Source organism: Sapajus apella, unplaced genomic scaffold, assembly GCF_009761245.1.
Source record: "Sapajus apella isolate SASKATOON/1434 unplaced genomic scaffold, GSC_monkey_1.0 scaffold59, whole genome shotgun sequence".
Taxonomy (NCBI): Eukaryota; Metazoa; Chordata; class Mammalia; order Primates; family Cebidae; genus Sapajus; species Sapajus apella.
This window is the reverse complement of record NW_022436999.1, coordinates 1838667-1862054: the sequence shown is the minus strand read 5'-3', so window position 1 is coordinate 1862054 and position 23388 is coordinate 1838667. Positions and strand designations below refer to the sequence as shown.

The 23388-nt window shown below is 41.3% G+C and overlaps 1 protein-coding gene across 11 annotated transcripts in view; it reads left to right on the top strand.

Moving 5' to 3' along the window:
- Positions 1-748: 748 nt before the first annotated feature.
- Positions 749-23388, top strand: part of SIPA1L1 (signal induced proliferation associated 1 like 1) — a 398250-nt gene continuing 375610 nt past the window's right edge. For 9 of the 11 annotated variants that reach the window (XM_032245719.1, XM_032245716.1, XM_032245723.1 and 6 more), the window contains exons 1-2: positions 749-844; positions 1468-1527. The gene's annotated coding sequence lies outside the window, so the exon portion shown is untranslated. Of the gene's footprint in view, positions 894-1104; positions 1528-23388 lie in introns of those variants that run through there. The other 2 variants (XM_032245712.1, XM_032245713.1) reach the window with 2 other exon arrangements.

The window sequence follows — 23388 nt, the reverse complement described above, 5'->3', positions numbered from 1 at the left end:
ATAGAGTCCAAACTTGACGGTACTCTCTAGGGTAGGGCCAAAGGCAAGTACTGAGGGCAGGTATGGACTGCTGCGTTCAACTTTTCAAAAAAGTAGCCAGTACCTAGTATGGACCAAGCCTGTAGAGGCGCTGAGAATACAGAGATGAATGAGCCAGTTCCTGAAGGAGCCCTGTCTGGCGTGTTTGTGTGTGTATATGTGTTGGGAAGAGGAGGAGGAAGGGAGCATGGGGGAGTGGGGGTAGCGGAATGAGATTGGAAGAAAAGGCTGAAAAACTGAATACATGGTAGAAATTTGGGGTGCAGATACGTGTGGGCTTCTAGGTAGAAACGTGTCCCAGAACCTCTTAATACATTAGCCTCATTTGCCAAATTTGGCCAGATACCATGACTGTGGTCTTCTAGAGATGCCCTGTTGAATCGGTGTAAAAATTCTCTTTTTGCACCCACCCCTCGCTTTCCCCACCGCCCGTGCGCCGGGCAGGGGAGGGGCAGGTTGAAAACTGCACCCACGTTTGCAGCCTCTGCTCTCCGCAAGAGACAGGAATCCAGGGCTTTGTCGTCGTCATAGCAACCAGAAGTTCCGCGGTCCCCTACCCTCCAGCGACTTCTTCCACTTCCTTCCTCCGCCCGCAGGCCCAGCCGCCGCTTCTCTCGCGAGATTTGCTAGCCGCTCAGAACCGTTCCGCGGTGATCTCACCCGAGACTTGGGGGAGAGGGAGGAGTGAAGGAGGGGAAGGAATGGGGCGGGAGGCGGGGCGGGGAGGGGAAGGGCGAGTGAGGCGCCGCCACTGCCGGCAACTTTGTGAGCGAGTTCAGTGCGTGCGTGAGCGAGTGAGCGAAAAGTCAGTGCAGCGCCGAGTCCCCGGCTGGAGGGTCCCCGGGGAGGGCCAGGTCTGGGCCCCAGAGGCCGCCCCCACAGCCACTCCATCCCCTCCCGCCTCGGTGGCTCCTTCCCCGTTTCCTCCCCCACCGGTCCTCGGGGCCTTCCCGCCCCCGTCGGCACTTACCTGTCCCCTCCTCCCCGCGGTACGCACCTCCCCATCCCCCCTCCCCCCCCGCCCCGGCCCACCTCGGATCTTCAGAGCCGGGACCCCCGCACTTGCTTCCTGTACTGGCCGCCCCCTCAGCTCTTTCCCCTGCGGGCGGGCGTGATGGGGGGTGCTGAATCTCGGGGACGGCGCGAGCGGGGGCCCGGGCGCCTAGACAATAGTTGATGCCCGAGGACGGGGCCACCTCCGCCTTCCCCTCCTCCGTGAGCTCGGCCCCCGCCGGCCGCCCGCCAGCCTGCATTCCGGGTCCCCCTCGGAGCCAGGCTCGGGAGTTGGGCTGATTTCTCCCCCGCCTCCCCCAGGGCCCCCTCCGCTCCGTGCTCTGCGCCCGCCCCGGCCCGGCCTCGCTGCTCTCCGCAGAGGAGGCGGCGAGTGAGCGCGCGCCGGCCGTCTACACGGTTTCTCTTTCTCCCCAGGGAGAGCGCGCGACGGACGCGCCCGGGACGCGCGGCGGCACCGGGAGGTCGGGCCGAACGGTAAGTGGCCCCCGCGCCTGGGTCCTTGGGAGTGCGGGGGTGCAGGGCCGCTGACAACCCCTTGTCCCGTTTCTGGCCGAGGTTGGGGTCCAGGGCCCGGAGCAGGACCCCGGGAGGCTGATTAAAGTTTGATTTCCGATTTGGTGGCTTGCTGATAGTGCAGCCCGGCGGGGGCGAGTCCGACTCCACCGTGCCCGGCGCGCGCACGCACCTCAGAACCCGAATCTGCACAACTACGGGGCAGGCGCCTTTGCGGGAGGCCAGGAGACCCTCGCCCCAGTCCGGGCGGTTGCGCCCACCCCGCTGCTCTGGTTTCCACCTGGCGACCCTTCCTCTCTGGTCACCTGGGTGAGCGCTTTGCAGGCTGTGCTGGAGTAGGCAGGCCGAGTTGATTGAGTTGTGGGAAATGGAGAGGTACAACTCGGTGTCCGAGGGTGGTTAATTTCCCCTTTGGGGGTCTTGGGGACATGAAATTTTGGGATGCTCTAACCTGCTTTCCAGGGAGCAAGTAAACCGCGAAAGGGCTGGGAGGCGTGAGTGTGCTGCAAAAAGAACTTTTCCTCCTTCGCCCCATCTGTTACCAGCTTCTCTCCTGACCTTAAAGGAAATTTCCGAGGCTGTTGAATCGCTCCACGGCATTTCTAGGTGGACCAGTAATCGTGTTGGGCAGGTTGAAATTTCATCGCGGTTTGGAAAACAGAGAGAGATGGGAAATGGCTCACTTTCAAGGAAGATGTTTAGCTGAATTGCTGGCATTTTTCTAAGGGAAGCCTTTGGGGATTGGTGGCTTCTAGACTACGTTTACGTTATAGATTTTATTTTTCCCCATGGGTAGTTTAGAGGCAGCATTCACTGAAATGCATACTACCTGTGAAACGATTGTGTTTCTAAACTGGAGCCAGCGATGCGATGCAAATTTCGGAGTAGAGGTGTCGACTTTCATCAGGTTCCAGGTCTATCTGGATGGACTGGCATTGGCGTTTCCTCTATAAAGCAAACCTTTCATGTTGAAACTCTGAGTCAGACTCTTAAAGCCATTGTTTTTGTGCCGGTACTCTGTGGGAGATAAGTGTCAACTTTCTCTTGTTTTCTCCTATGGAGTATTCGTCCAAGGCAAAGCTCTGACTGAATCTTCTGGAAAAGTATAAGGTTAGATCATACAGAATCCCTTCCTGCAGCCAGTTTAGTGACAATATTAGTTTTCTTTATAATCCTGATGTAAGGACTTTCATTTTTCTCTTCGTTTTTTGAAAGCTGCAATTAAGCTATCTTTACCAGGATTAAAAAGAGGATAATATGGAACAGTGGTAATAATAGGTCTCGGTTAGTTTATTATGGCCACTGATGTGTCCAACTATTAGATGACATCTCCGTTCTTAACTATATTAATATTAAAACATTTTCTCATGGAATAAATTTTACTAAAGCACTAGCAATTAACAGTGCATTTAAAATGATGAATGATTGTTTCCACATAAATGGTTAGAGGCAAAATAAGAGATTTTAGGGGATGAATGCCTTTATGTCTCTGACAACTAATTTTCTTATCTCATTAATGCTTAAGTAAAGCACTCTTGAAGTTGACTGTCATTCGATTCTCCAGTTGACTGAGAGAACAAGTTTGGTGAGTGGCTTGAGACAGTCAGTAGGTGTTGCTGTTGTTAGCTTCTCTGCAGTTGCTATTTCTGCTCCTTGAGTTTGAAATTGCAGTTCTGATACAGTGAAGTTTAAAATCTGAAGTGTCGGTCAGTGATGGTTGTGATTTCATTGGAGGATTCTATGGCAAAGTTGACTTGAGCTCTAGGTATTAATTCCAGAGGACCTCTCTGATACTTTGTATTGAGATTCATTTAACTCTTCTTTTGTCTCTATCCTTTCACTAGTATTTTCAGGCTTCTGCATTTGCTTTGCTTTTGCTTTGAAGTATGTGTGTAATTTTGGTATAGTGCCCACACTTTGATTGTTTAGGAACTTTTAAAAAACACCTTCTAGTAAGTTATTGAAGTCATAGATTGAAGATTGCTTGAGATGAGCAGTTTTGTAGACTTTGGAGGATCTTACTTGAGATGTGTATATGTTCTATCTTAAGTTGCAATCTGAATTTGTAGATATGTGACTCTTTCTCTTTTTTAAAAAATCTCTTTGAGCTGTGAAATAGCATAAAGAGAGCTGAAATGGTATGAGAGTGGAATTTGGTGGAAAGTTTGTTAGGATTAATAATCTGATTATGTGCCTCTTCTCAGTCCTCACGGTTGTGTTATCATTTCTGTCGGCTCATATTAGTGCACAAATGAAGTATGCATATCCTGAAGATTTTTGGGTGACATCTCAGATTTGAGCCTGTTGGTTCACTGACCATACTAGATTTTCTCTATGAAAGACAAATAGACTCATTCCCCTGATAAAGAACTAGAGCTCTGATAGAGTATCTTTTTAATTTTTTCCTTTGCCTCAAATCATAGAAGTTCAAATCTCAAATTCAGAAAAATTTTTTCCCCCATAGCATCCCTATATTCCTAACCTTTTGAGTGGTGAGTCAAGCATTGTTTATTGAGTGCCGCTATCTAGGAGGTGCACTTTTGGTTTCTGTGATTCCAGTGATGACCAAAAGAGTGTTCCTGGCTGCTTAGAACTTGTAGTCCTGTGTGGCTATTTGTAGTAATCTTTCCTGGTATGGAGTTATGGTACCCTGATTCCCCATAAAGGTTATGCATTGTAGGCAATTATTTTTGAATTTTAATGTATGTATGTATGTATTTTGAATTTTAATGTATTTAAACATTTTGAAATAATATAGCCTAATATTTGTCCTCAGAAGGTTTGGGTTTCAAAAACCTGCTCTGCTATTTTCTGGTTGTAAGATCTTGAAAAATAATTGAACTTCTTTTTGAACTTTATTGTTGTTTCCTGGAGAGATGGGCTCAGAGTTGCTTCACAAATGAGCTATGAAATGAGAATATATGTGTGAAAGTACTTTGTAAACTATAAAGTCGTATTTGTCATGGTGTTTTTTTACTTTTTATTGGACAGATTCATGGATTGTTGGAACTAGGAGGGATTTTGACTCAACTGGCTCATCTTTCCCATTTTACATATGAGGAAACAGAAGCGCAGAAAGTTGAAGTGATTTGTTGAAAGTTCCAGAACTAGTTAATGACTAGGCAGTGATTGGAAGACAGGTGTCCATATTTAATAATATTCATTTATTTTGTTTTTTTCCCTATCTTAGAGTACGTTAAAATTTTACTACTTTCTCCCCTCACTTAAGAGTTCAGAATTTATTAAATATCCAAAATGAGAAGATGTAAAATTGAAGGAAACAATCTGTGGTAAGATTGTAAACCTATGAAAACAACATTGATGTAATGTTTGGTATCCAAGCTTTAGAGTTACTCAAATGACAAATTTATGGAAAAAGCAAATATGACTTAAAGTTTCTACATAGTAGAGTCTGTAGGCTTTCTTGTTTTGTTTTTAAAGAAATCTTTATTAGCTTACAGCATAATGTACTTGTATGCTTTTTAGAAAAACTAAACTGAGTGTATTTTGGTTCATCTTTTTCTTCTCTTTTTAAACTCATTTCCATTTGCAGAAGGAATTAGGTGTACCGTCCTTGTTTCTGGACCATGGCCAACTAAATTTTAGGCCTTCTTTCTCAGCGATATGTAAGGGTTACTAGAGGTTGGGGCAAGGGGGTCAGTCAGGTGGAGAGATAAAACAGGACATACAACGGAAAATGTAGGAGCTTCCTGTTGAAAATGGGACTAATTTATGTTGTGTTACCCAACCTTCCAGTGGAGTAATCTGAGCCAGTAGAGAAGAAACTTCCCTGCTGGTTGGGTGAATCCCTTGATGTGAGGGGGTCTCCTTCTTCCTGGAGAAGCATTATGGTATTCTGTCAGTGCTTACACAGAAAGTTTGAGTCTCATTCTACAAACAGGCACAAATAAGGGTGTTCCACTATCCCTTGAGATTGACAATCCAACCTTCTGTCTGCAGCACTTTTTTTGGTATGGAAAATTGGCCTTGTTGAATTTTTGCTTTTAGTTTTTTTCCTGTGCCTAGCTAATCAAACACAAAAACAAAATACACACACTTTGATGGCACCTTGCTTTCAAAGGTTATATTTAAGTTAATTATTCTTAGATGATAGCTCAATTTTTTTTTTTTTTTTTTTTTTTTCTGGTGGGCTGTTGATGAGCTCTGGAGTGAGTCATAGAAGCATGGGAAAGATTCCATGGGTTCTGGGTCTTTTAAACATGGATGATTTGCATAAGGGACAGAAGAACATAGTGATTTGGTTTGTAATCATGAGGGTACAAAAAACCATCAGGGCAGATCTTTTAGCAGTAGGTAATGTTCACTAGTCAACAACAATTTTCTCCTTTTATTCTGGCCTGGAGAGAGTAAAATAACCCCATTTGCAAATAGAACAGAGTGTTTTCTTAAAGGCATAGAGAGATGACACCAAAATGACATTGGTGGGATGTTGGGGGCTTCTTTAGCTGGCCCGTAGTAAGTAGTAGTGGGTGTGCCACAAAGTGAGGCAAAGACATTTCTCTTTGCCCCAAGTCTGGGATGAGAAGTTTCAGCCTGTAGATTTCTAATTTGTTGCTTGTTATGTTGCACTAAGTTCTCCCTCTAATTAGGATTGTAGTATGCCTAAGTTTGAATTGTGGAAGCAGGCAATTACATAATGTTAGATTTCCCTTTTTCCAATTCAGGAGAGGCAGGAGAATGTGTGCTTTTTGGGAATGCTGGCTTGGGGAAGGAGAATTGCTGGTTTGCACCAACTCAGGGGTCAGTCAAAGGCAACTTCAGCAGAACTGACAGCCAGTGCTGCTGCCCTTGGATTTCTTTACTCTTTCCTCCCCCAGAGCAGGTCTGGGTTAAATGAATTTCACAGATATGAAAGTTAAAGTTAATTGTGGTTATTTCTCTTCTCTTTCTACTTTTTCCATAAAGCCTTTTACCAAAGCTATGAACAGCTGTAGTCATTGGTTGGTTTTGTGGTTCTACTTGCTTACTCTCTTTCTTTTTTTTTTTTTGAGGCAGAGTCTTCCTCTGTCTTCCAGGCTGGACTGCAGTGGCGCCAGGCTCACTGCAACTTCTGCCTCCCAGGTTCAGGCCATTCTCCTGCCTCTGCTTCCCCAGTAGCTGGGACTGCAGGTGCCCGCCACCATGCCCGGCTAATTTTTTTGTATTTTTAGTAGAGACAGGGTTTTACTTTTACCATGTTGGCCAGGATGGTCTCAGTCTCTTTACTTCGTGATCCACCCGCCTTGGCCTCTCAGAGTGCTGGGATTACAGGTGTGAACCACTGTGCCTACCAGATTTCCTTTTATTTGAGATGGAGTCTTTCTCTGTCACCCAGGTTGCTGTGCAGTGGCGCTGTCTCAGCTCACTGCAACCTCTGCTTCCTGGGTTCAAGTGATTCTCCTGCCTCAGCCTTCCAGGTAGCTGGGATTACAGGCAGATGCCACCATGCTCAGCTAATTTTTGTACTTTTAGTAGAGACCGGGTTTCACCACATTGGTCAGGCTGGTCTAGAACTCCTGACCTCCAGTGATCCTCCTGCTTTGGCCTCCCAAAGTGCTTGGCCTTACAGGTGTGAGCCACTTGGCCAAATTTGCTATTTTTTGAGCTCGTTGCCTTTCCTTTAATAGTCTCTAGCTCCCAGAATTGATTGAACCTTTTATTTATTTATTTTTGAGACAGAGTTTTCGCTCTTGTCATGCAGGCTGGAGTGCAGTGGTGTGATCTTGGCTCACTGCAGCCTCCACCTCCCAGGTTCAAGTGATTCTCCTGCCACAGCCTCCTGAGTAGCTGGGACTATAGGCACATGCCACCATGCCTGGCTAATTTTTTTGTATTTTTAGTAGAGACAGGGTTTCATCATGTTGACCAGGCGGGCTTGAACTGCTGACCTCAGGTGATCCGCCTGCTTTGGCCTCCCACAGTGCTGGGATTACAAGTGTGAACCACTGCACCCAGCCTGAATCTCTATTTTTACATTTCTTTTCAGTTCTTGATGCTCTCAGAGAAGCAGATGGTAACTGGACTGTGGTATCCCATGTCTTCAGGAAGAGAGAGTCTGCTTATTAGGAGGTACTTATAAGATGAAGAACTATAAATTAATAGAATGTCCTAAAATTTTCACCAAATTTGATACTTTTATTGCTTGCTTCACCTGTGTATAGCTAAGAATAAAAATGGAGTCAGTATTTTCCCATATTCTTGCAAGAAGCATGGTGCTGTGGCTCTGAACCATACTGCTTGCTTTTAAAGACTTTTCAAAAGCAAATGTTCTTGAAATAAGTATGTAGTTGCTTTAACTCCTCCCTTTTCCCTAACCATACTTCTGGCTGCTCCACTGAAGACCTCAGAAGCTTCTGCCAGTATGCTTTCCCAGAGCCTGACTTCTTAGTAGCTGGTATTTGACATATGAGGAGAGTGCTCTGTGTGCATATGTGTGCATGCTTGTGTGTGTGTTTGTGTAGTTGGGGCTGGTTTGACTCCTAGCTCAGAATGTGCTCTTGGGAAACATGTTCGGAAGTCTGAATATGATTCCTAAACCATGTCTCTTTTCCAGTTTGAGAAATACTTGTGTTTCTTCAAAGAGTCTCAGTGTTGTTTTATACATTTTTAAAATTAACATATTAATGATGATCCTTTTTAATAGGAAGCAAGGTGTAATAATTGCATAACAAAATAATGTTTCAGGTAGATAGATGATAGGTTACAGAGAGCTATAGGATTCACAGAAAAGGCTTATTAAAAGTTCAGGAACCTCAGCCTAGTAATTGGTTTGGGTGGGATTGTTCTGAAGGCCATTTTCAAGGTGATGTTTGAAAGTAGCGGTTTTCTGTGGTTTGGGTAGGATGTGTGTTTGGGGGAAGCAGTGAGTGCTGGGGTAGAGAATTGCAGTGAACCTTGAGGCTTTTCTCTTGGGGGAGAATGCTGGATACTAAGGTTGATGGGTGATTTGAAGAAGCTCAGTAGGTGATTCTGTTATGCTTCTCCCCCACTCAGTTGAAAACACAGTGGCTTTTATATAATTTTTAGATCTATGTTTGACAATAAGGTAAATAAGTAGTGGACTTAAAGCAGAATGCAGCCACCTGGGGATTGTAGAAACTTCATTTTGGATGGGTGAAAAGGAGAGCCTCTGTATCCTTTGTAGAGGCCCATTGATTCAAAAGACAACTTGGAAGAACTCCTGAAATGACTGTGAAAAGAGTCAGGCTGCTTAGACTCCACGGGACGTGTACGTGCAATTTGATAATTGTATGTTGGCATTTCTTTTTTAAAAATTGTGGTAAAAACATAGAAAGTTTACCATTTCAACCATTTTTAAGTGTGTAGTTCAGTAGTATTAAGTGTATTCACACTATTGTGAAACAGATTTCCAGGACCTTTTCATCTTACGAATCTGAAACTCTGTAAGCATTAAACAGTGGCGCTCATTTCCACCTCACCCCAGACCCTGGCAACCATCATTCTACTTTCTGTGTGTACAAATCTGACTACTTTAGGTGACATCATATAAGTGGAATCATGTCGTATTTGTCTTTTTGTGACGGGAGTACTTGACTTAGCATAATATCCTCAAGGTTCATCTATGCTGTAGCATGTGACAGGATTTCTTTCTTTTTAAAGGTTTAATAGTATTCCATTGTATGAGTATACCACGTTTGGATAAACAAAACGTGGTATACTCATACAATGGAATACTATTAAACCTTTAAAAAGAAAGAAATACTATCTGTGGATAGATGTTTGGGTTGCTTCTACCTTTTGGCGGTTGCGTTGTTGCTGTGAACGCGGGTGTGCAGATATCTCTTCACGACCCTGCTTTTAATTCTTTTGTATATATACCCAGAAGTGGGATTGCTCATCATATGGTAGTTTTATTTTTAATTTTTTGAGGAACCTCCATACTGTTTTTCATAGTTGTACCATTTTGCAATCTCATCAAGAGTTCATAAGGGTTCTAACTTCTCCACATCCTTACCAATGCTTACTTTGTTTTTTAAAAATTAATTAATTAATTTAAATTTTTTTTGAGACAGGGTCTCCCTCTGCCACCCGGGCTGGAGTGCGGTGGTGTGATCTCGGCTCACTGCAGCCTCCGCCTCCCTGGCTCAAGCGATCCTCCTACCTTAGCCTTCTTGAGTAGCTGGGACTACTGTTGCACACCACCATACCCAGAGCTAATTAAAAAAAAAAATTTCAATAGTAACCATCTCAATGGATGCAAGGTGGTATCTCATTATGGTTTCAATATATGTTTCTCTGATGATTAATGAAGTTGATTATATTTTCATATTCTTGTTGGCCATCTGTATATTGTCTTTGCATAAATGTCTATTCGGTTGCTCTGCTTATTTTTTAATTGGGTTATTTTATTTTTTTGTCATTGAGCTGTAGGAATCCTTTATATATTCTGGATATTAATATGAGATAGATTACTCTTATGAGATAGATTACTCTCAAATATTTTCTCCCACTCCAGGTTGCTTTTTCACTTTGTCCGTTGTGTCCTTGGATGCACAAAATTTTTAAGTTTGTTGTAGTCCCACTTGGCTAATTTTGCTTTTGGTCATATCCAAGAAATAACTGCCAAGTCCAAAGTCAGGAAGCTTTTTCTTCACATTTTCTTGTAGGGATTTTATAGTTTAGGTCTTACATGTAGGTCTTTAGCCCATTTTGAATTCATTTTTATGTGTAGTATAAGCATCCAACTTTTATTTCTTTGCATGTGGGGATCATATTTTTTCAACACGATTTGTTAAGGGGACTGTCCTTTCCTTATTCAGTGGTCTTGGCACCCTTGCCAGAAATCATTTGACTATATATGTGGGGGTTTGTTTCTGGGGTATCTATTCTGTTGGTCTCTTTGTTTTTATGCCATTATCACACGTTTTGATTAGTAATATGTTCTGATACATATGGCACTTTTAAGTTATGTTGTTCTAGATATTGAGTAATAAAGACATGACATAAAACAAAGAATGTTTTCTTTTTTTGAAGGATCGAGACACACTTAGAAAATGAGGTAAGAAGATTTTAATGGCAGAATGTATGAGGCTATCAATTGGCAAGCAGCATAGTAAAAGCTGTTTGTCTAGCACTTCCGGTTTGCAAAGTGCTTTCACAGATACTGAGTCTAGTGGTTTGGGAACGCTTCAAAAAGGCAGTGAATCTTGAATTATCACAACAGTCAGATGTGTACCTTCGTGGGTATTCATACCCAACACTCTGTGCCAGTTGCATCACAGTGATATAGAGATATTATTATAAGAACTGTCCTTGTGATAATTTTTTCCTTGACGCTGAGTTGTCTTTCCTTTTCCAATCTGGTTATTTTAGATACTCTGTATCTGCTTGTTGAATAGCAGTGGGCCATATATGAAGATAGAATATTTAACCACAGCACTGTTTTATGTTTTGGATATGTTAAAAAAAACACAAAAACCCAAAAAACTGATCTGGCTGGGTTGTACAGGATGAATTGAAGGCAAGATTGAAGCCAGAACAGCAAATTTAGTGGCTGCGGTAGTAATTAATTTTGGCTACTTAAGACATATTTTCTCATCTTCTTAATGCAATGATGGGGATAATTGTGGTTGGGTATATTATTTGAAAAGACATTTGGCAGAAGTTTCATGGAGGAAAAATGTAGTATGCTTGTATGTAGTAGACCTGTCATAAAGATTTATTTGTGGCCAACTGAATTTGTGTCTGCAAGGTATGTTGACTGGTGACCAAATGAATTCTTGTTTGCATTGGTAGGTCTCTAAGGAGTAATTTATTCACTTTTCCTATAAGTATTTATTGAAATCCATTATATTTCCAGGAACTGGTGGTTGCTGCTGGTAAACAGGATACATGGTTCCTGTTCTTGTGTAGCTGACACTCTTCTAGTGACTTATGTGTCCCTTTCAGTGTTCTGTTCCTCTCCTCTCGTTGGATTTTTCTTTTAGTCAAAGGCCACCTGTTTTGCTTTTGATGCAAAAACAATTGCAGTTGTTTATTTTAATGGTCCTATATTAAATATTATTTATACATAGAGAGAAACACTAGGCAGCTGCATATTGGTTTCCAAGGAGATATGTCTTGGCAAAATTTATTTTATCAAGTGCTTTTCAAAGAAAGAGAACTGAAAGAAACTGGGTGTAATGCCTTTTGGTTAAGATTTTTCTGAAGACCCAGATAGGGTTTTTAAATCTTGTTTTCTTCTCCCACACCCACTCCAAAAGAATCTGGAAAGCTAGTTCTGACTAATCCTGGATTTTGATATTGATTTTGGAGCTTTGAAGAGTCATATAACCCTTCTGGATCTTCATTCATTCATTCATTTCTTCATTCAATTAATAAGTCTTCGTTGTTTACCTATTATATATCAAGTAATCTCTTCTTTGTAAAAGGGAGAAAATTGAGGATTGAATTCAGTTTCCTTTAAGACCTGTAAAAATTTATAACTATGATTTAGTAAGATTTAGGCCTCTTTGTAGATAGTAGAAATGTTTTTGAAAGAACTGAAGAAGGAAATGTAGAGTTTTTAACTCTAAAATATTTTAGTGAGAAAATGCCATAATGGTGGATAATTTTAGTGTTAGTTTCATTCTGATCTGAAATCAATCAACATTTAAATTAGGCTCAGAGTTTTTCTTTATAATTTTGGTAGTAGACAATTCGGAACCTAACCTTTCTGTTGTTACTGGTAGCACCCTGGACACTGAATTCCTGTTTCAGATGATTTGTATAATGTGTGTGTGTGCAGGAGATTTGGAAATGCTTGTTACCTCTTCTAGGTGCTTAGTTCTGAATCTTTCAAACTCTGGTCATTTTTATGTGGAGTAGTCTTAGGATAATGGTAACATCATGTCACGGAATGCAGAACAGTCACGCTAAAGATCTGACTGCCAGTACTGTGATAATTAAGCAGGCATTTGCTCATGCTGCTGAACAAGTAATATTTAGAGTTCCGAGTGTGAGATTTCATGGCTTTATAAAGTGATATTTTCATTTAATTTGTTGGAAATTCAACACAGTATTGACTATATATGAAAAGATTCAGTTATACAAAGTAAAATTTAAGAATTTCCTCCCATGTGGATTGTTGCTTTTCGTAAATCTGGTTTCAGTGTTACCAAAGAATACTGGAAGATTTGCTCTAGTCCTGGCTCTACTAAATAGTAGTTGTGTGACTTTAGTGGTCTTTCATTTACCAGTCAGCAGTATCATTCTGCACTTTCTAGATGGCAGATACTGTTCTCATCCTAGGGATACATCAATGAACAACTCTTGAGTGAGATGGGAAGCCACTGGAGGGTTTTATACAAAGGGTTTTGGTCTGACAGATATTAAAAAGTGACACTCTGTCATGTAGGGGAATAGAATGGGGAACAGTGCAAAGGTGGAAATTGGGGGATGTTAGAGATTTCTAGCAATGCTCTGTAGGTGAGATATGATAGCAGTGTGAAGGTGATGAGAAGTGAGTGGTTTCTGGATATATCTCAAGTAGGGCTAAAATGATCTACTGATGGTGATATGATGTGGAGTGCGACAGAGTGTACTCAAGGATGACACCAAGGTGTTTAGCCTGGAATAATGGGGTGGCCATTTACTGAAATGGAGATGCCTGGAGGAGCAGGTTTGGGTGTGGTATTAAGAGTTGATCTGTACATGTTGGGTATGAGATGAAGTTGACATGCCAAGTGGAGCAGTCAGGTAGACAGCTGGGAAGTTCTGTCAATCTTCATGAGCTTTAATTTTCTCATCTATGAAATGGGGAAAGTGTCTGCCCTTCTCACAATTCTTGAGATCAAATGAGAAAAAAAGAAGTTAAAACTTGTAAAGCTATGTCTTGTATTATTTCTGGAAAGTAGACTGGCTACCATCTTGTGTCCTTTGTGGTCTGTTTTGCATTATTTAACTCATAGACCACACTGTATTTTGGAAAGTTAGCATTTGCCCTCCAAAGCCTGGTTTCTTTCCCAGTAGATATGAAAGATTTCTTTTTGATCCCTCCTGCAATTCGTGGGCAGCTTCTTGGAGAATTGGTGTATATTTCAGTTGTCTCCAGGGTGTCAGAGGGCTTCATTTTGTGTAGAGCTACTACTTGAGAGTGTGGTACCAGACTTGCTCTTAATAAACATAGCTTTGGGCCAAAGTAATTTATTTAGGTGGCTGGGTGTTGTAGTAGAAAAATGACTATCTTTCTCAAATTCTTTATTTTAGGCTTTCCATAACTTGAATCCATTAACAGATAGGGTCTAATAGGTTAGATGATTTAGGGAGACCACTCTTCATGTTTCTGGATTCAGAATACTTGCTAGGTTTTTTTTGACTGCTTTACGTTTTTTTTGGTAGGCAGGTGAAATACGTTAAGTATGTATTTGAATCTATTGAATTAAAATTTGCTTAGGCTCCACCATGTTGAAAGCATCAGTCTTGTGTTTAATCGGTGGCATTTTGAATTTATTAAATGTCTGTCATCGGAGGTAGTAGTAAATAGTTATATCTTTGAAATGTAGTATTTTTATAATCTATACTTTCCCACCAGTTAGTTGTTCCTTTAAGAATGTCTTTGGCCAACAGGTGTGGTGGTTTTGGGTTCTTCTAATCCGTAAGCAGTTTTGAACAGAAATACTACTACTCTTGACTGCTGTCCTCGTTTGATTATCAGTCAACAAGTTTCCACTGGGCATTGGATGTGCGCACCCATTTCAGGTCCTCTGATTTAGAAAGGGCCTGACACATGCAGTGAATGTAACTTGATGACTGCCATCTAAGAAAGTATGGTAACTGTTGGAATACCATCTAAGTAAGCATTCTAAGTGTTCAATGGAAAGAGAATGGCAATGGCTTTAGTAATGAAGGTATCAGGGAGGTAGGAACTATGTTTTTCAGGAGATACCATGGGGGCAGAAGTTATTTTGAATAGTTTTCTTGTATGTTTCAAGCAAAAGGACCTCTCTCTACATTAGGGTTTTTGTTAGGTCTTCAAATCTGTAAAATAGGTTTACCCATCTGCTCAGTAATTGTTAAGTTACGTAATCTTTTGCTTTCCATTGAATTGGCTTACTGTACATTATTTTTGTTTCAGCTTCTAATAAACTGAACCATAGGTACCCAGAATGATATTACTGACATAATTGTTCCTGTTTGTTGAAGAGAAAACTCAACCCTTGTCTTTCCTTTTTAAGCATGTATTAGAAAATTTTAGTCAATTGTAAGAACTTATTTAAAGGGGATCTTTATGTTTAAATCTGTGTCTTTTTCATGCTTGTTTTTCCACCTAAAAGGAACATGACTGTCTTAGTCTTCCTAAAATATCTTTTAGGCTTTTCAAATTGTCTGATGGCTTTTTATTTGAACTTAAGTGTAGTAGTTGCTTTTATTGGAGAGATGCTGAGCGTCTGAAGTCACAGTAATTATTTCTGTACTCCTGAAGTTTTTTTTTTTTTTAAGAAACAACTTATTAAGTTATAATTCTCAATTTAAATTACGAAGTCAGTAGTTCTTAGTATATTCATACAGTTCTGGAACCATCTCTATAAACAATTTTAGAACATTTTCATTATCCCACAAAGAAACTCCAAACCCATTTGTAGTCACTCCCCATTTCTTTCCAGCCCCATCCCTCCTCCCTGACCCCAGCCCTAGGCCACCACTAGCCTACTTTCTGTTGTTATAGATTTGCCTCTTCTGTGTTTTTCATATAAATGGGATCATACAATATGTGGTATTTTGTGACTGGCTTCTTTCACCTAGCTCTGTCAAAGCACATTTTGTTTTTTGCAAGCGCTTTAACTTTGGTGGTGTTACAGATCAAGAATTCAAAACCAGATATTCCCTGTCTGCTGACACAGAAGCTACAGCCTGTACTGGGACCAGAGAAAATAGCAAAACGACCAGTTACCATGTGTGTTTGTAAAACAGGGAGTGAACTTTGAAGCTTTCATAAAATGAAACCTCCCTAGTACTAATCCACCAGTGCATTCAGTACATGTTGTTGCATAATTGTCTTACCTCTCCTTTCCGGAGTATTGTCCTGCTTCTCACTTGGATGTTTAACACCTCTTAGAAATCATTTCTGTTTTTTCTCTTTCTTTTACTTCTGGTCTGATCTGTGACCAAGCTTTATCATTTTTTTCTTTGAATTGATTTTCATTTTCAGCTTTTGCTCTTAGTTTTATTGTCACCATTTTAGAGTGGACCTTGACCCCTGTATCTTAGTGGCTGTAGCAGCCTCCTTGCTGACCCCTTTGACTCCTGCTGTCCCATTCCCCAGGCCATCTTGTCTGATCATTCTTTCTGAGAGACCACTTAGGTACATGTGCCACCCTGGAGGAACTCACGTGGCTCTAATACTTTGCTACATCAAACTCACACTTTCCTGTTTGCTTTTATGACATTCCTGTTTGGTCTCTCCTTTTCTGGCCAAAAAAGGAGAGACCAAACAGGAACGCCTTTTTGTGCTAGGCCTTTGCTCTCTCCTATTCCCTCCTGTTCTAATTTTCTTCAAACCTTAGTTCGTTTTCAGTTTTAGTTCTTTTCAAAAAGTATAGAGGCCGGGTGTGGTGGTTCATGCCTGTAATCTCAGCACTTTGAGAGGCTGTATCAGTCTGTTCTCATGCTGCTAATAAAGACATTTGAGACTCGGTAATTTATAAAGCAAAGAGGCTTAACGGACTTACAGTTCCACATGGCTGGGGAGGCCTCACAATCATGGCAGAAGGTTAATGAGTAGCAAAGTTACGTCTTACATGGCAGCAGGTAAGAGAGTGTGTCCAGTGGAACTCCTCTTTATAAAACCATCAGATTTCATGAGACTTATTCACTATCACAGGAACAGCATGGAAAAGAGCAACCCCCATGATTCAATTATCTCCCACTGGGCGCCTCCCATAATACATGGGAATTATGGGAGCTACAATTCAAGATGAGATTTGAATGGGGACACAGACAAACCATGTCAGAGGCTGAGGTGGATGGTTTGTTTGAGCTTAGGAGTTTGAGACCAGCCTGGGCAACATGGCAAAATCCTGTCTCTACCAAAAATACAAAAAAATTAGCTAGGCATGGTGATGCATGCCTGTAGTCCCACTTGTTCAGGAGGCTGAGATGGGAGGGTTGCATGAGCCCAGGAGGCTGAGGTTGCAGTGAGGAGAAATTGCGCCACTGCACTGCAGCCTGGGCGGTCAAGTGAGAACCTGTCTCAAAAAAAAAAAAAAAAAGTATGTGAAACCTACTAATTTCCTCACTCATTGCTTTATCACTCTTATCCCTTTCCCTGCATACTGTGCTACTTATCAGTATCTTGTATCCCCTTCTTCTCTCAGCTCTAGCCTCTGAACTCTAGTATCCCTGTCTTTCTCATCCTTCAAGAACCTTTTTCATTGATGTCTTGCTGATTACCATAACACACCCTGATTTCTCCCTTCTCAGACGCGGTGTTGTATTGTGTTGTATACTTAAAGAGCCTAGCATTTAATAATTGATGCATAGTTCATCAAGAGTGTCTGGCCTGGAGAAAACTCAGAGGGGGACGTCATCCTTTGTCACAGGAGTCAAAAGTCCGTGATGTGGAAGGAGGAGAGGTTACTAACCTTTTGTCTTCTCAGGCTTCACAGGACAAAACCAATGAATAGAATAAATACAGATATTTGAGTAAACATTAGAAAGGACTTTGCTGGTTGAGGTGCTTGCAGGTGTCATAGACTGTGTCCCATTGTTGGAGACTGTCCTCATGCATAAGGCTGGATCATTTCTGGACAGGGTCATTGTGAAGGGCATTGAGATGATTCACATGGGCTCAGTAACACTAGTGATTATCTGTCTCCAGTATCACAAGTCATCTAGGGAGCATTTTAAATACACAGATTCTCAGTCTCCACCTTTAGAGTTTAGGTTGAGCAGTTTGTGAAGCCAGGCTTGGAAAGTTTTGAGTTAGGTGGCTTTTTTAAGTCCTGAGATCCTATGAGACTCATTTGATTATCAGGTTTTACCTTTTTTAATTTTAATTTTTTATTTTATTGATTTATGTTTTGAGACAGAGTCTTACTCTGTTGCCCAGGCTGGAGTGCAGTGGCACAATCTCAGCTCACTGCAACCTCTGCCTCCTGGGTTCAAGCAGTTCTCCTGCCTCAGCCTCTGGAGTAGCTGGGATTACAGGTGTGTGCCACCATGCCCAGCTAATTTTTGTACTTTTTTGTGGAGATGGGGTTTCACCATATTGGCCAGGCTGATCTTGAACTCCCAACCTCAAGTGATGTGCTCGCCTTGGCCTCCCAAAGTGCTGAGATTACAGGTGTGAGCCACCGCGCACAGCCAGATTTCTAGATTTTTATTGAGTGCCTGTATTGTATGGCAATATAAAGTTTTTGGTTTTTGCCTTCATGGAACATAGAGTCAAGGGTGGAATACAGACAGACAGCTGAAACCATGTGATTTCTCCTCAGGTAGGTGTAGATTCTCTGAGGATAGAGACCATTTCTTTTTTTTTTTTTTTTTTTTTAATGGTTCTTTATTTGTCCAGAGGAGTGGGCACTTTGGCATTCCTTCTTGCCTGGCAAGGTGATTAATCTGATGTTTACTGACAGGCCCTCCTTTTGGTAGGGCTTAGTGCTGTGTTCTTTATCCAGGTGTTTTCTTTTCTTTTCTTTTTTTTTGAGATGAAGTCTTGCTCTGTATCCTAGGCTGGAGTGTAGTTCTCCTGCCTCAGCCTCTCTAATAGCTGGGATTATAGGCATGTGCCACTGCACCTGGCTGATTTTTTATATTTTTGTAGAGACGGGGTTTCACCATGTTGGCCAGTCTGGTCTTGAACTCCTGACCTCAGGTAATCCACCTGCCTTGGCCTCTCAAAGTGCTGGGATTACAGGCGTGAGCCACTGCGCCCGGCCTATTCAAGTGTTTTCATACAACTTCAGTCTTGGTTGAAAGGGAGCCATTCTGTCTTCTGTTGTTTCATGGCAGATTCTGGCTTTAGATTTTGTTGCTACCTGGTGATTAATATCGGCTATCATTTATTGAGTAACTACTCTGTGGGGGCCAGGACTCTGTGGGAGCCAGGATATTGAGTTTCTGTTACAGAATTTCTGCTTCTGTTAACATACATTGCAAGCAGCTACTGAGTTGAGGCATTATCTGATGCAGTCATCTGTTAGGACCAGAGTAGTTGCAGTCATATTTTGGCTGTGTGCATAAAGTGTATTTTATTGTTGGGAATGCCATAAAGCCTGTCTACTTAGGTAGCTATGACCACCACCCTGTTAGTTAAACTTATAATTTGTTTTAAACACTGTGCTGTACTGATGATAAAAGATCTTCATCTGTTTTTTCAATGAAAGGCTGGTCTTGCTGCTATAGCTTAGTATGTGGTTTTAATTATTCATTCATGTTGTGCCCAGATGGAAAGTCAGAGACTGTTTTTTTGTATCTTTAATGATGATCTGGATTTCACAGAGTTGGTGTGTGGCCCATTTGGTGGTTTCTTTTCCTTATCTGCTGTAGGACTTTGGCCTGTCACGGTGACGGCCCTAGTGCCTAGATTAATAATGGTCATAAATACATTTTGCTGAACAACACCAATGTATTCATTCTATGTTAGGTTCTTTACTTATGTCATCTCATGTTATCCTCATGAAATTCCTGAGAAATAGGTATTATCAACATTTAATAGATGTAAGGAAACTAAGACAGACTAAATAACTTGCCTAGCTTTCTGATGCTCCCCTAGCTTTCTGATGCTCCCCTAGCTTTCTGATGCTCCCCTAGCTTTCAGGATGTTTCCCTAGCTTTTAGATACTCACCTAACTTTCTGATGCTTTCCTGTTTACCTTTTCCAGGAGACTCAGGCATGGTTTGCATAGGAGTTAACACCATTACTTTTACTTTCCCTCACTTCCTTGTGGGCTTTACTAAGAAAAACTAGGTGGTACCTGAGGTCAGGAGTTTGAGACTATTCTGGCCAACATGGCAAAAACCCATCTCTACTAAAAAATTACAAAAAAATTAGCCAGGTATGGTGGCGCACAACTGTAGTCCCAGCTACTTGGGAGGGTGAGGCAGGAGAATTGCTTGAACCCAGGAGGTGAAGGTTGTAGTAAGGTGTGATTGCACCACTGCACTCCAGCCTGGGTGACAGAGCAAGACTCTGTCCTAAAAAAAAAAAAGTGGTAGATGAGTGAACTTTCAGGAGGTGAAGATGTGCTAGTATCTCAAACTCCTAGGGAAAAGTCATAGATAGTATATTTAATTTCCTCTCTTGCCTGGATTCAAAGTAGTGGTTGTCATTGAATGTCCTTTCTGGCTGACAGAGCTTACTGAGATGTGGGGAACAACTTCCACAGTAGGCTGACACTGCCAAGGGAAGTTCAAGGCCCAGGATTGCAGATGCTTTTACTATGAAGAGCTAGATGAAATATGTGTGTTTTGGTGAAATAAATACAAATCTTCAGTACGTTTGTAATAACCGCAGCATTTTTTCTAGTAAGAACGCCTTCATGTTACTTCCCAACTTGGGCAAGACAGGAAGCTTGAGACATTTATTTTTGGGGGTGAAATGCTTTATTTCTCATCTTGCAGCATGGATTGTGTTGTGCAATTGTCATCTTGTCATTGACTTCCGCCAGTTGCCCTAAAATTATCAGGCTGTCATCAAGTCACCATCTGCTTTGTTTTGAAATACATGTCTTTTAAGAGCCTGGAGGCATATTAGAAATATACAGATTTTCCCACCAACTTTTGTTTTAGATTCAGGGATACAGGTGCAGGTTTACTACCTGGGTATATTGCGTGATGCAGAGGTTTGGGCTTTTGATGGTCCCGTTACCCAGGTACTGAGCATAGTACCCAACAGTTAGTTTTTCAATACATCCCTTCCTCACTCCCTCCCCTCTCTAGCAGTCCCAGTATCTGTCACTGCCATTTTTATGTCCATCAGTACCCAATGTTTAGCTCCCAGTTTTAAGTGAGAACATGTGGTATTTGCTTTTATTATCCTGCATTAATTTGCTTAGAATAATGGCCCCCAGCTGTATTGATTTTGCTGCACAGGACATGATTTCATCCTTTTTTATGGCTGCATAGTGTTCTATGGTGTATATATGTACCATATTTTCATTATTCAGTCCACCGTTGATGAACACGTGGATTCCATGTCTTTGCTATTGTGAATAGTGTTGCAAGGAACATGTTAGTGTACGTGTCTTTTTGGTAGAATGATTTGTTTTTCTTTTCTTTTTCTTCTTTGTTTTTGTTTTTGGAGACAGGGTCTCACTCTGTTGACCAGGCTAAAGTGCAGTGGTGCCATCTCTCCTTGCTGCAGCCTCTTTCTCTTGGGTGAAAGTGATTTTCCTGGCTCAGCCTCCCAAGTAGCTGGGACTGTTGGTGTGCACCACCACACCTAGCTAATTTTTGTATTTTTTGTGGAGATGGGTTTTGCCTTGTTGCCTAGGCTGGTCTCTAACTTGTGGACTCGAGCGATCCACCTGCCTTTGCCTCCCAAAGTGCTGGGATTAAAGGTATGAGCCACCGTACCTGGCCTGTTTTCTTTTGGGTTTATGCCTAGTAATGGGATTGCTGGGTTGAATGGTGGCTCTGTTTTAAGCTCTTTGAGAAATCTCTAAACTGCTTTCCACAGTGGCTGAACTAATATACATTCCCACCAACAGTGTATAAGAGTCCCCTATAAATACACAGATTTTTAAAGAGATGTTGACAGAACTGATGTTAATTGAAAATACAGAAAATATAAGTTCAGTCTTGGCTTTTCCAAGTGTACATCTAGGAAACATGTTCAGTTGATCAGACAAATGCAATTGCTAGTAAAGTTCCTGTAGTTAACTTAGATTATGATGGGAAAGGAGTACATTTTTTTATGCCTTAACTTTTCTATTGAGTTTTGAACTTTGTATGTTTTTTGAATCTAGTATACCTTCTTTTAACCTTATGTACAGCTCATTTCTTCAAATCAAATATTTGAGATTTCTCTTTCATGTTAGTAAATCCTCAAGATTTTCTGCTTTGGTTTATTAGATAAGGATTTTTGGTGGTATAATAACTAGGTTGGGGTGGTTTTATCTTAATCTCTGGTTTGCTGTAGTATTTAGGATTATTAATTTCCTAAGAACAAAGATTAATTTTAAAAAGGATTGTTGAACTTTGGTGGCCAAACAAGGCCATGATCTACCTTCTAAATGGCAGAGAGCCCCAAAATTATTGAATGAATTCCACTTCTGGTGCACTCATTTATAGCAAGATGCACAAGGACCTTAGCCTATTTATCATCCTGTTCTTGGTTTACCATTGCAGCAGTCAATCACCTTGATTGGTTCACTTTGTCTTCACATTAAAGGCTTTTCATGTTGAACTGCTTAAGAGTGTTTGAAAGCTACCTTTTAAATAATGTTATATAACTACAATAATCCAACAATATTGAGGACATGCCACCCTCAAACCTTGGTCCAACCACCATCAATCTACAAAGTCCGTTTCTAAATATTACCTAATGTTCATCATTCACTCAACAAATACTTTTTGAGCTGTTCTGTGTCAGGCAGTGGCTGTGGATGAGCTATGTGTTTTGTAGATAACGCTGCAGTTCTGTTCTCAGCATGCCTCCAGCTAGCTGGGAATTCAGAAAGAATAGAGAAAAATGTCTATCAGGAGATGAAGGAAATAATTTAAATGTACCATCTTTGATTTTTTCCTCTTTGTATTATGGAAGCAGTACCACAAAGTACCATAAGACTTTGTGGAAAATTTGGAAAATACAGAAAAGTATGAAGAAGAAAAACATCATCCATCATTCTGCCACCCAAGAATAACCACTGTTACTACTTTCATGTTTCCTGTCTTTGAAAAAACTGACTTCTAAAAACAAGCAAAACAGAGCTCTGTCCAGTAAAAGGTGAATTTTTTTTTTTTTTTGAGACTGAGTCTTGCTCTGTCCCCAGACGAGTGCAGTGGCATGATATCGGTTCACTGCAACCTCTGCCTCTCAGGTTCAAGTGACTCTCCTTCCTCAGCCTCCTGAGTAGCTGGGATTACAGGCAGTGCCACCATGCCCAGCTAATTTTTGTATTTTTTGTAGAGACTGGGTTTCACCATGTTGGCCAGGATGTTCTTGATCTCTTGACCTTGTGATCTACCCATCTTGGCCTTCCAAAATGCAGGGACTACAGGTATGAGCCACTGCACCCGGCCTAAGGTGAAATTTTATGAGGAAAAGGGGAAAAGGCCCCCACAGATGTTTCTACTGTTGTGGGGACCATGATGTGGAAGCAGCATCTTAGGTAAGGGATGTCTGGGAGTTCTCAGGAAGAAAGTATTGGGGAACAAAACCAAGAACAGTGTTTATCTTAGATTTCTTTGTGAGTAATTTCCAAGTTAAAAGTGTGTTGTATTCTAAAACTTGGTAAGGTGGCAGTTGGCATTCCAGATGCTTTTCTTAGGCATTAATCTGTGCTAGATGAATAAATGGAGTCTTCCTTCTAGGATAGAATGTGCAAGATGATTTTTACATTGCAGTGTCCATTGCGTGTCCATGGTTTAAGATTGGGAAACTTCATTAACAGGAAAAGCAAGAGAGGAAACATTTTTTTAAAAATGATCTCTTAGGTACTGGCACGTTTTTTGAATTCAGTGTTTCATTTAATTTTCATAGCAAACATTTGAAGGAAGCATTTTTCTCATTTTTGTAGTTTAGATTTAGGAAATGGATTTAATTGCTTGTTTAGGGTCATAGTGTTTCATATTAAGTGGCAGGGACACATGCAGGCTTTGGAACCAGAGACCTGGGTTCTGCCGTAACGCAGTGATCTCAGACAATTTTCCAACCTCTTT